Below are 12526 nucleotides of genomic sequence, written 5' to 3'. Positions count from 1 at the left end.
CAGGTGTCATATCTTTACATGGTATAAGAGCCTCTACAATCTTGATAGAGAATCAAAGAGCTTCCGTTGTCGGCGGACGACTATTACCCATATACGCCATCCGTCTAGCCAATGGTTATTTTAACAAAAGTAGGGCCAATGATATATGTATTAATCTCATATTCAAGGGAAGAAAACTCAGTCAGACAGGTCATTGTGCATCAATTTTTGGTGACTTTCTAGGGTTGTTTTGTGTCAACCTCATATCTGTCAATGTTTGTGCAACACCGTGCCATCTTTTTGGTGACTACTTTTTTATATTTAATTTGTGTAGCACAGTGCCATCTTTCTTGTGACTACTTTTTCATATTTAATTTGTGTAGCACTGTGCCATTTTTCCGGTGACTACTTTCTCATATCCGATTTGCGTAGCCCCGTTCATCTCTTTGGACTATTTCTCATATTTAACTTGCGTAGTACTGTGAATTTTTCCAAACTACTTTCTCATAGCTGAGTTGCATAGCACCGTGTATCTTTTAGGTGACTCCTCAGATTTGATTTGCGTAGTTCCATGTGTCTTTTTGGTGACTCCTCAGATTTGATTTGCGTAGTTCCATGTGTCTTTTTGGTGACTCCTCAAATTTGATTTGTGTAGGGTTGTCCCATTGTTCCGACCCAACCCATATAATTCTCTTTTTCAGTAGGCATTGTGCCGTCAATACGACCCTGTCCATATAATCCTCTTTCTCAGTAGGATCGTGCCATGATTTTAATTCTACCCATATAATTTTATTTCTCAGATTGTCACCACTTTCAGCCATCAAATCTAATAATCCGACGCTTGAGCATAGTCCAACCAGTTTTACAATGACTTTCTTGCTTAAGATCTATTCATCTCTTGAGTTCGAGATGATCCATATATTTTATACTAGATTTCGAGCACTTTCTAGCTACCATTTCATTGTTTTCGATAGATCTGAGTTTTTCTGCAATATTTCTTTCTGTTTCAGATTACTTTTACAAAAAAAAAGGAGAGGATATACTAAGATATTTGGGGCGAATCATATGTCCCTTTTTCTATCTATGATTGTCGTTCTCTATTGACCTTTTAATTAATTGGACATTAAAAGTATTTTTCTCCATGATTATCTCGAGGAAGAAGAACTATATGGCACATTTTTTCAACGAAATACAAAAGATGCTAAGACTAATTTTCTGGCACATTTTTTCTTCATTCCTTTCAACTAAACCAAATCTTTGTTTCTTTCCTTAAGCTTCATAATACTTGAATAGAATCAAATTTCAACTAGCTCAAATCTCTCCTTTCCGTATTTCAGTAATAGTAAAGTCCTTGAATAACTTTAATAGGTAATATTGAAAAAAGTTAACGATACATTACAGGAGAATCACATAATTCAGCATGAGCCAATTAATGACACATCTGTCTTCATTAGGTCTTTCATGCTGTTTTAAGGAACAACTTATTTGCGAATACAAAGTTTCAACATAATATTCCAAACAAAGAAACTCTAATAAGCTGAAGGCACAGTAAAATTGTAAGGATCACCAAATGTTGCAACATTGCCTGGCCTTGTAAATACAACCTACAAGGTAAGAAGCACCACTTGAGTTGTTTTATATACTAGTCTTTGGGAACATGCATTGCACGTTTGTATCCTAATCATATTATTTTACAATAGAAAAATATTAATTTTACCAATTAAATTTTGTTAATTAAAAAAACTATGGCAATGGGATGGTGTATTTTCAATCTAGCAAGAAATATGTAAAGCTAAGCAAGATAATATATATAATCTCTAATGATATGAATATTGTAACACCCCAATTTTCTTTTTCGCCAAGACTCGAACCATTCTTCATGTGCGTGTAGGATCGAACTCTGTGACTTCTAGTTGTATATATGAGTTAGGATCAATTCCTAAGTATTTTAAGTGTATTAGATGTGTTTTAGGGTCATAAGGGATCTCCAACACCAAGTCGAGTCCAAAGAATTTCTATCGGCTAAGTTTTCGTATGAGTTCGTATAAGGGTCAACTTCCAACTCCACCAATATTGCATTTTTTGGAGTTCGGAGTAAAAAATTATGCTCAGACGACCAGAGAGATGTGCAACAAGTCCGCGACGCGGACCTGTCGCGAACTTGGCCAGTTTTCTAGATTTTAGTAAGGGCAACTTGGACCATTCCCTATTATATACATACGATCTTGGAAGCATTTTTAGGGCTAAATTCTGCCCCCATATCAGTTTCTAAGGAGTTTTCTCTCCAAAAACATCCATGAACATTGAGAGCAAGAATTGGAGAAGAGAAGAAGAGTTAGGATTCAAGTTCTTTAAGTAAGACCATCAAATCCTTGATTTGTTCTTCAAGTCAGGTATGTAAAGCTAACCTAAAATATGGATTGAGTTCTTCTATATGCCCCATAGATGTGTTAGATGGAAATTGTGAAAGACTTGAACCTTCTATGAATGTTTTATTAACTCTAGAATATTTTTACATACTATTAATTAATTGATGATTTTCATGACTTGAATTCTTGAGTAATTACTTCTCATATTTATTTCATAAACCGTAGCTACATATTGACTGCAAATGATTATGTATATGTATTCATTGGAATGAAAAGAAGGAATTGGATAGCTATGAATGTGAATGACATAAATAGGAACGAAACCTTGGTGGAGCTAGAATGTCCTTTGTGTCTCTATAAATTGACCATAGAATTAAATAAGGATTTTGGAGCAAGATGTTTGATGATGATGTAAATGATGTTTAGTTTTAAAAAGGTAAAATGATTGATGAAGAGGTAATGTTGATGATGGTGTTTTGAGATGAAATGGATTGGAGTCTAATGTGACTACATGATATGATTTGCATAATTTGATTTGATTGGAGTCATATGAGGATCTTGAGATAAATAATTGTTTGAGAAGGAGTTTTAAAAATGATTTGTGAACTCTTTTGAATAAATTATTTATGCACTATTTTGAGTTTAAAGAATGATTATTTTCATCTTTGATTTAGAAAGAGTTTAAGCATGATTTGAATTTGAGAAGTCTCTTAATTATCATTTTGAGCATGAGTATTTTGAGTATAAACGAGTTGAACATTTTTATTTTAAAATATCTATTTTGCGTTGAGTTGAGAAGTAAAAATTATGTTTTAAATACATTTAATATTTACTGCATGATTTAGTTGAGAGCGTGTATTAAATGAAAACATTAATGATTGTTGACTTGGAGTCCTGATGAGTCATGAATGAGTCTTGAAAGGATTGTATAATTGAATGAAGTGACGATTGAAATTGATTGAGTTTTGAAAGAAGATCCAATAAGACCAGATTGATTGAGTTTTGAAAAGAAACCAATGAGACTAAATGAGTTGATTTGAAACTAAGTCCAAAGTGACTTAAAGATTATTTTGAGTATTTTACTCACCTGATAGATATGAGCATATTGAGTTTTGGGAAAAGTATTGAGCACTGAATTGGGAAAGAGTATAGTCCATACTCGAATCCCATGAACTACATAGCCAACGTAGGAAGGAATTGGACCATTAAAGTCAGATGTTTCCCTATTTCATTATCCTGAAATGATAGGACTTGATTGATTGATGGATCCATGATTGGTTGATTCGTTCATACCCTGCCAAAGTATGGATGGACGTGAAAACAACGTTGGCTTGTTGTACACTGGCTCATAGATGATGTTTGTCGGTTAGAGAAACTCCCAAATTGAGTGGATTGTGTATGGTATGATTGATTTGATTGAGATTGTAGATGATTGAGTCGGATTGTATAACATTACTAAATTCTAAATTGCATATCTATTGAAGCAAGGATCTGAGTTAGTCAAAGCATACCACAATAGAAAACCCAATTCGGCAATCTGACTCTTTGAACTATCGAGACAGCCGTTGTAGCTTACCGGTAGAACCAAGGCATGACACAGAATCAATAAAACTGAAGGTAGTCCTAGTTGTAAGGTCGAACAAGCTTGTGACTAAGATTCTTAGAACGTATTAACTAATCACCTAAATGTCCAATAATCACAAGAGTACAACAAGGCAATTTTGATAAACCACGGCTCATCAATATGAATGTTCTCGCCCCACAATCATCCTTTCTTGTTAATTGTTGGTCGGTCACAAACATAAGAAAATCACCATTTCCATAAACCCAAGAGAACCCTCTTAACATGACGCTTCAAGCTAAAATATCACCATACTTAGAATAACTAGAGAATATTGTGATTGGATTGTATATGATTGGATTGGATTGGATAATATGTGATTAAATTAAATTGGATTGTACATGATTGGATTGGATTGGATGATATATGATTGGATTGTATATGATTGGATTGGATCGAATTGTATATGATTGGATTGGATCGGATTGTATATGATTGGATTGGATCGGATTGTATATGATTGGATTGGATCGGATTGTATATGATTGGATTAGATCAAATTGTATATGATTGGATTTGATCGAATTGTATATGATTGGATTGAATTGGATTATATATGATTGGATTGGATTGTATATGATTGGTCTCTGTCTAAACTGTGTTCTTACTTTAGACTTATGATACCTTGATTAAGTCTCTCTTATCTTTCTGATTTGAAATATCTAAACTGATATTATTCTACCTTGATGTATGTTTCATTCTGCCATATTACGTACTCGTACATTCCACGCACTGACGTCCATTTGGACCTGCATCGTTTCATGATACAGAGACAGGTCTAAGAGATCATCAATAGGCGTACCGTTGAGGATCTGTTCACACTCAGCTTATTGGTGAGTCCTCCCCTACATTCGGAGGATACCACTTATGTTATTCTTGCGTCGAGTTTAGTCTTTCCATTCTGATTTGAGGTAGCCATGAACCTGTCTTGGCTCCAATTAGATAGTAGTGATAGAGGCTTCATAGGCTAGATAGTGATGGGTCGATTGAGTCGATTGAGTATTTTATTTCCTTGAATTATTCTTGTCAGACTATTTTAATGATATAGATTGAAATTTGATTTATTGGCCCATGGCTTTTCCTTCATGAGTTAGATTGTTGATTGGGATTGTCCACCTAATTATTTCTTTATTTTAAGCTTTCTGCTGATTGATTAAATGAACGGATGTGTGATTGGACCAAGTGATTTGCTTGGGGACCAGCAATGGTCTTCAAGTGCCGGCCATGTCTTGGATACCCTTTCGGAGCGTGACAAATATATTGATGAATTTCTACTCTGAAATTCATGTCTTTTGGGATATTAAATATAGCATATAAATGAAAGATAAGAAAAAAAGTCACCAGGTAAATGCAGTCATAATGAATATTAATTCTTTGATAATGTTGCAACGGCTTGATAATAATGTGGGGTTTTACCCAATAGAATATTTTTTAAGGGGTTAATCACCATACCAGATAATCTCCTAGGGTGCACGTTTTAAATCCGGCAGCAGAGTAATCAAAGTAGTACTCCCATGTCCTGATGAACTTGTCATCGAATCCCAAAGCATAAATTTGGCTAGTGACACAGAGTAACGAATAGTCAAGTATCAGCGTTTAGAACTGATCAAGCAACAAACTGTTCATGAAGGAAACTGTTTTAACTCAGCATAGAAGGCTGTGGACTTATTTTGGTTATGTTACCTTTTGTTTTTCAGGAAGTTCTTTCGCCAACACCTCAGTGTCTGATAGTAATGAATTCCTATATCTTCTACATGCACTACACTGCAATTATATCATTTATCAAATGTTTTCAGAAAGAAATGCCTTTGAAAGATTGACAAGCATGCTAGTGCAAAATCACAAAACAAACTCTTTGTTACCATAGTCTGGATGCAGCAGCCATAGCTGATGTTACTCGGCTTAGTGCAGGCACACATGCATCTGGGAATATATACTCTTTTATGAAGTCTGAGCTTTGTATGTATTCGGCATACCTGGCGTCTGGCATTGAAATGAACTAAGGGAAGCCAATACTTGTGAGAAGCAGCATAAAGGAACAAAGGCGACAAAACAATGAAGGAAATTGATGTTGGAAAATGAACCTTGTGTTAGCAGAAGAAAAGCCTGCCTTACATTTTTGTGATACAAAAATTAATTCAAGTATACATGTATTGCTTTGTTTATTAACTAGGGAAGAGGAAGAAGTTCAGTATTAAACTAAGGTACATATACTAGACTAGATTCATGCTAGAAGAAGTCTTATAAATACCCTATGTAGTTCAATCATTTTATGTAGGTCAAGTTGGATAAGTAAAGAAGAATGCTTTCATCCACTTGCCTACAAGAGAATTTGAGTGATAAGAGAGTGTTCTTTTCTCCTAATTTCTTAACAATCCAACGGAAAAGTGAACAAACTGGACTGTGTTGAGGGTTCACTTCAATTCATTACCTGCAGAATTAGAAGCCCATCTTCTGCCAATGACTCACAGCAACTAAAGAACTCCTCTATGAAATCATCACCAATATGTTCTAACACCTCGCTGAAAATGATAATTAGTACAATGATGACACTGGCTTGACATGTAACGGGTAGTAAAATATGTCAAGATATAGATGGATAAAAGCTCACACTGATATAATCCTGTCATATTTGTCCTTATTTGGCATTTGACGATAGTCACATAGGAGAAATGTAATTTGATCCTGTGAAAAAAAATCATTGAATTGAATATTATAGATAACCCTAGATATTAAGTTGCTCAGATTTCCCTTGCAAATACTAAGTAGATTGTGGGAATGCAAAGTACAAAGAAGCATTTAGTTACCACCATCAATAAACAATGCATTTTAGTTAGAAGCAAGAAAATGGAAGAAGGTTTAGTTCATGAAGTGGAATTTTTCTAGTTGCTTTATCATTTGCCTCAGCTAATAATAGCAATTATACATGGGAAGGTTCATGAAGTGGAATTTCCTAGTTCATGTGGGAATGCAAAGTACAACTGTGCTATATGTAGGTTTAGTCATTTAGAAAATTTTGAGCTTCTATAGGCATTGTAAGACCTATACCTGAATGCCTTCTTGCTCAACTCTCAATTGTGCATAATTCAGTTGCTGCTCGGAGAGAGCATCCTGTTTGCTTGACAACTTCCATAGCCAAAGTTCCCCAACCAAATCCAATCTCTAAAATGTGATGTTCCTTGCTAATTTTTGCCTACATAGAATAGAAGCAGAATCAAATTATTCCTGAAATTTATGTAGCTACGGTGGTAATTTTTACTTAGTTGATGACTAACCTTTTCAATGAGTAGAAAAATCTTTCTCAGCTGTGCAACTTTAAGGTCTTCATCCTCACTCTAGAATAAGAATAAAGAAATAAAGGGCAGCTTAACATAAGAAGAAAGTAGCAAGCATTTAAAAGTTCGAGAGATAACCTTGAATATTGCACAAGAGTATGACATTGTTTCATCCATGAAGAGTGAAAAGAGTTCATTACCCTGGAAATTAATGTGACATCATTATGCTTATCATCTTCACAATAGCAGTCCATTTTAGACAAGAAAAATACAGAAAAATGGAAGGTAGTGATAAATATACTGAACTGGCAAAAAAATGGCAAGGATTCATAGTACTTCAACGATATAATATGCAAGATAATTACCAGGTTATAATGACGAGAGATATTCCGACGAGCCTGAGTCAGGGTGTTCCGTTTTGAAACATGTCGAATGAAATATTTCGCAGATGACAGTGCTGCTGTAAAAAGCAATGGCGTCCACCAGCCTCTAGAGCCATGAAAGTGATAAAGAACTTAAGCATATGAACATAAGTTTATGCATCTTGGTTTCAGGTCAGTAATCTATTTTACCTTTTCTTGGCAGACCGTTTAACAGATGCTTTCAAATCTCTATTGGCAATAAATATCTGCAAAAGAACTCAGGAAAACTAAGTACCAACAAAAAGCTATTCCCAAAGATATCGAGTCATTTACTCACCAAGAAAAGATTAAGAAGACCTTCATTCTTATCAACAAAAGAGAAATCCCCATGAATAAAAGCATCAGCAAAGCCTAGTTCAGCTTGAGTTGCACTCTGTAAGACATTATCTATGTCACCGGATTTGTCTAGATTTGGAAACTTCTAACTTTATTGGGCTTTATCTTTTTATCACTTTCAATTTACCTTCCAGTAGAACTGTGCACTATTAACTCTAAGAGAAACTTTGAGAGAGCATTTCTTCTCTGTTCCTTGGAAAGTGAAAATTGTACCTCCTTCTTCCAACAAGCTGTATATCGAAACATATAAAGATATCATCCAGATTTCCTTATTTTTCAAGTGATTTGTTTTGCAGCATGATTTTCTCAATAAGATAGTTCTTCTACCTCTAGGGATCATTGGAATAGCAGGATTACAAATGTGATAAAATAAGAAAGAGGATGCATAGAAATAAACAAGTTGTTAGACACGTATCTTCCACTGTTTTGGGATTAAAGCAATTCAAGGTAAAACTATCATCACTCACATTATGCATCCTGTTTGAATGAAACTTTTGAAAAATCTTATAACGAGGAGGCGTGCTCCAGTTTCAGGCCAGGTTGGTACCATATGCTTAGGTTTATCTAAAATACGACAATTTCTTCTAAGCATGCCGTGTGCAGCAGGCACACCCGCCTGAGGAGGAGCAAAGATAGAAAATCATCCACATGAGACGAAAGGGACAACCAAAGGTGGAAAAGACTCCAAATTGTTTTCAGAGTATGCCAATACTTCAAAGTTAAAATCTGTTTAGCCGGTTATAAGTAGAAATGATTCTACCTTTAGTCCATCCTCGTGGAAACCATAGCCTGAAAGTATTGCAACAGATATACATCAATATGCAGTGAAACACAACACTGAAAATAAAGTTTGTGCACTAACAGGAGGCAAAGACTAAAGTCAGAATAACTCAAGCTACAACTGGCACCAGTTTGCCTCCTGTTAGTGCACAAACTTTATTTTAGTGCTTTCCTTTACCTTAAGCGAAAAAACAGGTAGTGAATAAACAAAGACACTAGGTTGTTGAGCTCAGTTGCTGGCATCAAGTTGAAATGAAAAGAAAACAAAAGACGTGAATGAAGCTCTCTTTGCAAGGACAACTTAGTGGCTAATTTAGTCCCCATAAAAATGATCGCCCAGGGCTATTTCATCTTGATAGAAACGAAGTCACTTTATCCATGAGGAGTCAGAATAATCTCTTAAAACAGATTCAAACTTATAAGCTGCAATTTCCTAGGACTAAGAGAGAGAACTGTAAAAAGTCTAGAGGATGATAAACTTTGTTATTTCATACAGTAAGTGCTGCAATACTTCAAGTTTTAGTTAAAGCAACTGACTCTCTAAATTCAACATAGTTGAAGTCTAACACCTGGCTATGCACAATAGTAGATTACAAAGGAATATTTATCTTGAAGCGACTCTCCATAAAAGGAATTCATACCTTGATACGCTCCGCAAAACCATATTCCTCTCTTCCCTTGGATTTGATGTAGCTCACGTGAAGCTTTTGATGCAGCAACTGAGAGGACTGGGTGGCTTTTTCTCCACTTAAGCAACGTATGCTCTGGTGTGTGAGGAGGATTAACAGTTATGAGATGAGGCAGCTTTGAATCACCAAGATTCTGTAAGTTTAGACAGCGGATGAACTAAGAGGCCAGTTACAAAGAGAAAACCTCTCCACTGAAGAACATTATCTTCTAGTTTCTATTGCATAACCTAAATCACTGCATTGAATAACACACCTGGATTATATTGAGACAATGTGTCTTGCATACTCTATTATCCATGGTTTCAACAAAGTTCCAAGCACTCCATGCTGCTGGGTAGCGAGGCAGGAATGTTTTGTCACGATGAAGGAAAATATCACTGTTGTAAAGGAAGAGAATGATTTTGCATTTAGACACCATACATCATATTAAGACTATGGACCAATCCACCAACCGAGAGAAATAAGTTAAAAAGATCAAGCAGATGTACCTTTTCTCAGAGGAAGATAAACCAAATTAGTGATGTCAGTCTAAAGGTGAATTTTGCGAAAAAGAAAGTAAAATTAAAGAAAAGCAAGTCCAAGGTGTTCAATAAAGGAGTCGAAAGTACCTATATACATACTGGAAAGCACCCAGTATTCTTGTTTCATCAAATGTTGTCTCTTTGCCTAACATTTTCAGAGTATCTGGAGCATGTGCAGCCATTATACATCCATCATATACTTCTTCGGAACCATCGTTGCAAGCTATGATACAACCTGCAAGGACTCTTTCAATATAATGCTGATAGAAGATTTTTCTACGTAAATACGAAAAGAACTGTATGTAGACATAAACTACTTTGAAAAAATGAGGTGAAAAGAACATAAACAAAGAAACACATGTTCTTAAAACAATCAACAAGCTATAACAAGACATATTAGTCAATATAATGCATAAACAGACATGGAGAAAATAGAGGGATTTAAAATGCTAAAACCAAACCAGACCTTCTTCATTCGTTGACACAGAATTCACTTCACAACCCATTCTTATTTGGCACCCTCTCTTCTGCAGCTCCTCCTTCACCTGCTTTTTATACTAATCAAATTGCACAAAAGGATGATAGAAGCTTAACAAATCATTCAAGAAAATGAAAAGTGGTACTTGCTTGAAGATTTATTCTGTGAAATTAGTAAAAACTTTGTGGTACTTAAAAAAAATAAAGTACCACCTTGTTTACATATGTATGTGATCTCCATCTAACAGTGAGCCATTGAGGGCGACCAAAAAGCTGTAAAAAGATTATGAAAGGACTCTTGATTACAAGAACAACAAAATAATAAGTATTCAAATTTCCCACAAGCCATTATAAAATATGCTCATTGAACAGATGTATGACAGTATGAGAACTGTACCTGCAGAAAATGGTGATTGCGACAAAATGAAAGAAAGGAATAAACAGAAAAACCCATTACTCCTTCCGAGGGGCAGGACCAAATCGAAGCACATATTGGAACCTGAGAAACATATGCGTGAATTGCTTGTTGCAAGATTAATCTTTTAAATGAACAGAATTGCCTATACATATGGTAAAATCAAGAACTATGAGAAAACAGCAGTCTCACCAGATAAGCTTTCTGAAATAACTCTGAATAGCCATGTGATTGAATAAAATGTCCTAATGTTTCACTGCGATAAATGTCAGGATTGTTGTCCAATTCTTCAAGGTAACTGCAATGCAGTGATTAACACATTCATCATGAAATAAACTTCATTGAAGATAGCTATTTTGCTTGAAACATAAATAAAGTTAATGCACAAAACAGAACAATTTAGTACATTTCCATCAAATTCATAATTTTCAAATGAAAAAAGAAGAATTTTATCTCTAAATTTCTAATGAGATCAGTAAATCAAACAAATTTCTCAAAGAATAATTAATCAACATGAAATGTAATTTACTACTGGTATGAAATCACATATATAAAGATAAATAAGTCATTGGTACCTTATGACATCCTGATTAAATCTGCTAATTTCTCTAATCATTTGCAAAAAATATGGATTCAATGCATTCTTTTTTGTGCAAAAAAACTAGAGAATCCATTTCGGGTACCCCATTCGCAACCATGGCCTTGATCTAAGCTCACTGAGAATGACATATCAGCGATCTCCATGTCAACTCTATGGCTCTCAAAAAATTCCATCATGTTTGGATAAATTACCTGTCAAATACACCATTACAGCATCCACAAAGACTTAAATTCCCTGTCATAACACTACTAGTATGTTGGCTCTGTTACAATTTGTCATGCTGGGGACTGGTTCTTAAGCTTATTTTATCCAATTCAACTCCTAACAGAGGCAACTTCCTAATAATGGATTCCATTTTTCCTTAATGGCCAGACAATGAATAGTTGAGGTATTAAACTGGCGAAAAGACGATAGTTTAGCTATGTTTTTAACCATTAAATAATATTAAAGTGTACCAATAGAGCTATCACAACAAAATGTAACTACATTATATTATATGTTGTCTATAACAACATTTTGATATAGCGTCCAAAAAATATGTGACTACATTATAGAGAAATTTGATTATATTTAATTATGTGTATTTACAACGCATGCGTTTAATTTATGAGCACTTTAGTGGTTATCAAACACGTAAATAAGTCAAAAATGTTTCTATTTAAACTATCTTGATCGTCATATAAAATTACTGAAACAACCTCTAACCGTACTTACCCGATTGAAGACCATAAAGCCAAGGTCAAGATCGACACCGTCGACAGTGACGGTCTTAGCATGGCCACCGAGATAATCTTCCTTCTCATAAACCACAACTTTGACACCAGATTTTGCCAATTCATATGCAGAAACCAGTCCACTTATCCCTGCTCCCACCACTGCTACTTTCATTTTTCTGTCACTTTCGCTTCCAACTTACAAAATGCAATAACAATTTATTAGATTATAAAAGGTAAAGAACAAACGTTACAAGTATTGTATCACGTGGAAGTGGTTAGTTATACATTCACAAAACCTTTCTGGATATTGCTTGAGTAGTTTTAA

At 34.9% G+C, this 12526-nt stretch overlaps 1 pseudogene; it reads right to left on the bottom strand.

Annotated features, from left to right (window-relative positions):
* Positions 1 to 5365: 5365 nt before the first annotated feature.
* On the bottom strand, positions 5366 to 12373 carry LOC129883175 (uncharacterized; annotated as a pseudogene).
* Positions 12374 to 12526: the final 153 nt, after the last annotated feature.

The sequence above is a fragment of the Solanum dulcamara genome, chromosome 3 (genome assembly GCF_947179165.1).
Source record: "Solanum dulcamara chromosome 3, daSolDulc1.2, whole genome shotgun sequence".
NCBI classification, from domain to species: Eukaryota; Viridiplantae; Streptophyta; class Magnoliopsida; order Solanales; family Solanaceae; genus Solanum; species Solanum dulcamara.
The sequence above is the reverse complement of the archived record's forward strand: the minus strand, read 5'-3'. Positions and strand labels throughout refer to the sequence as shown.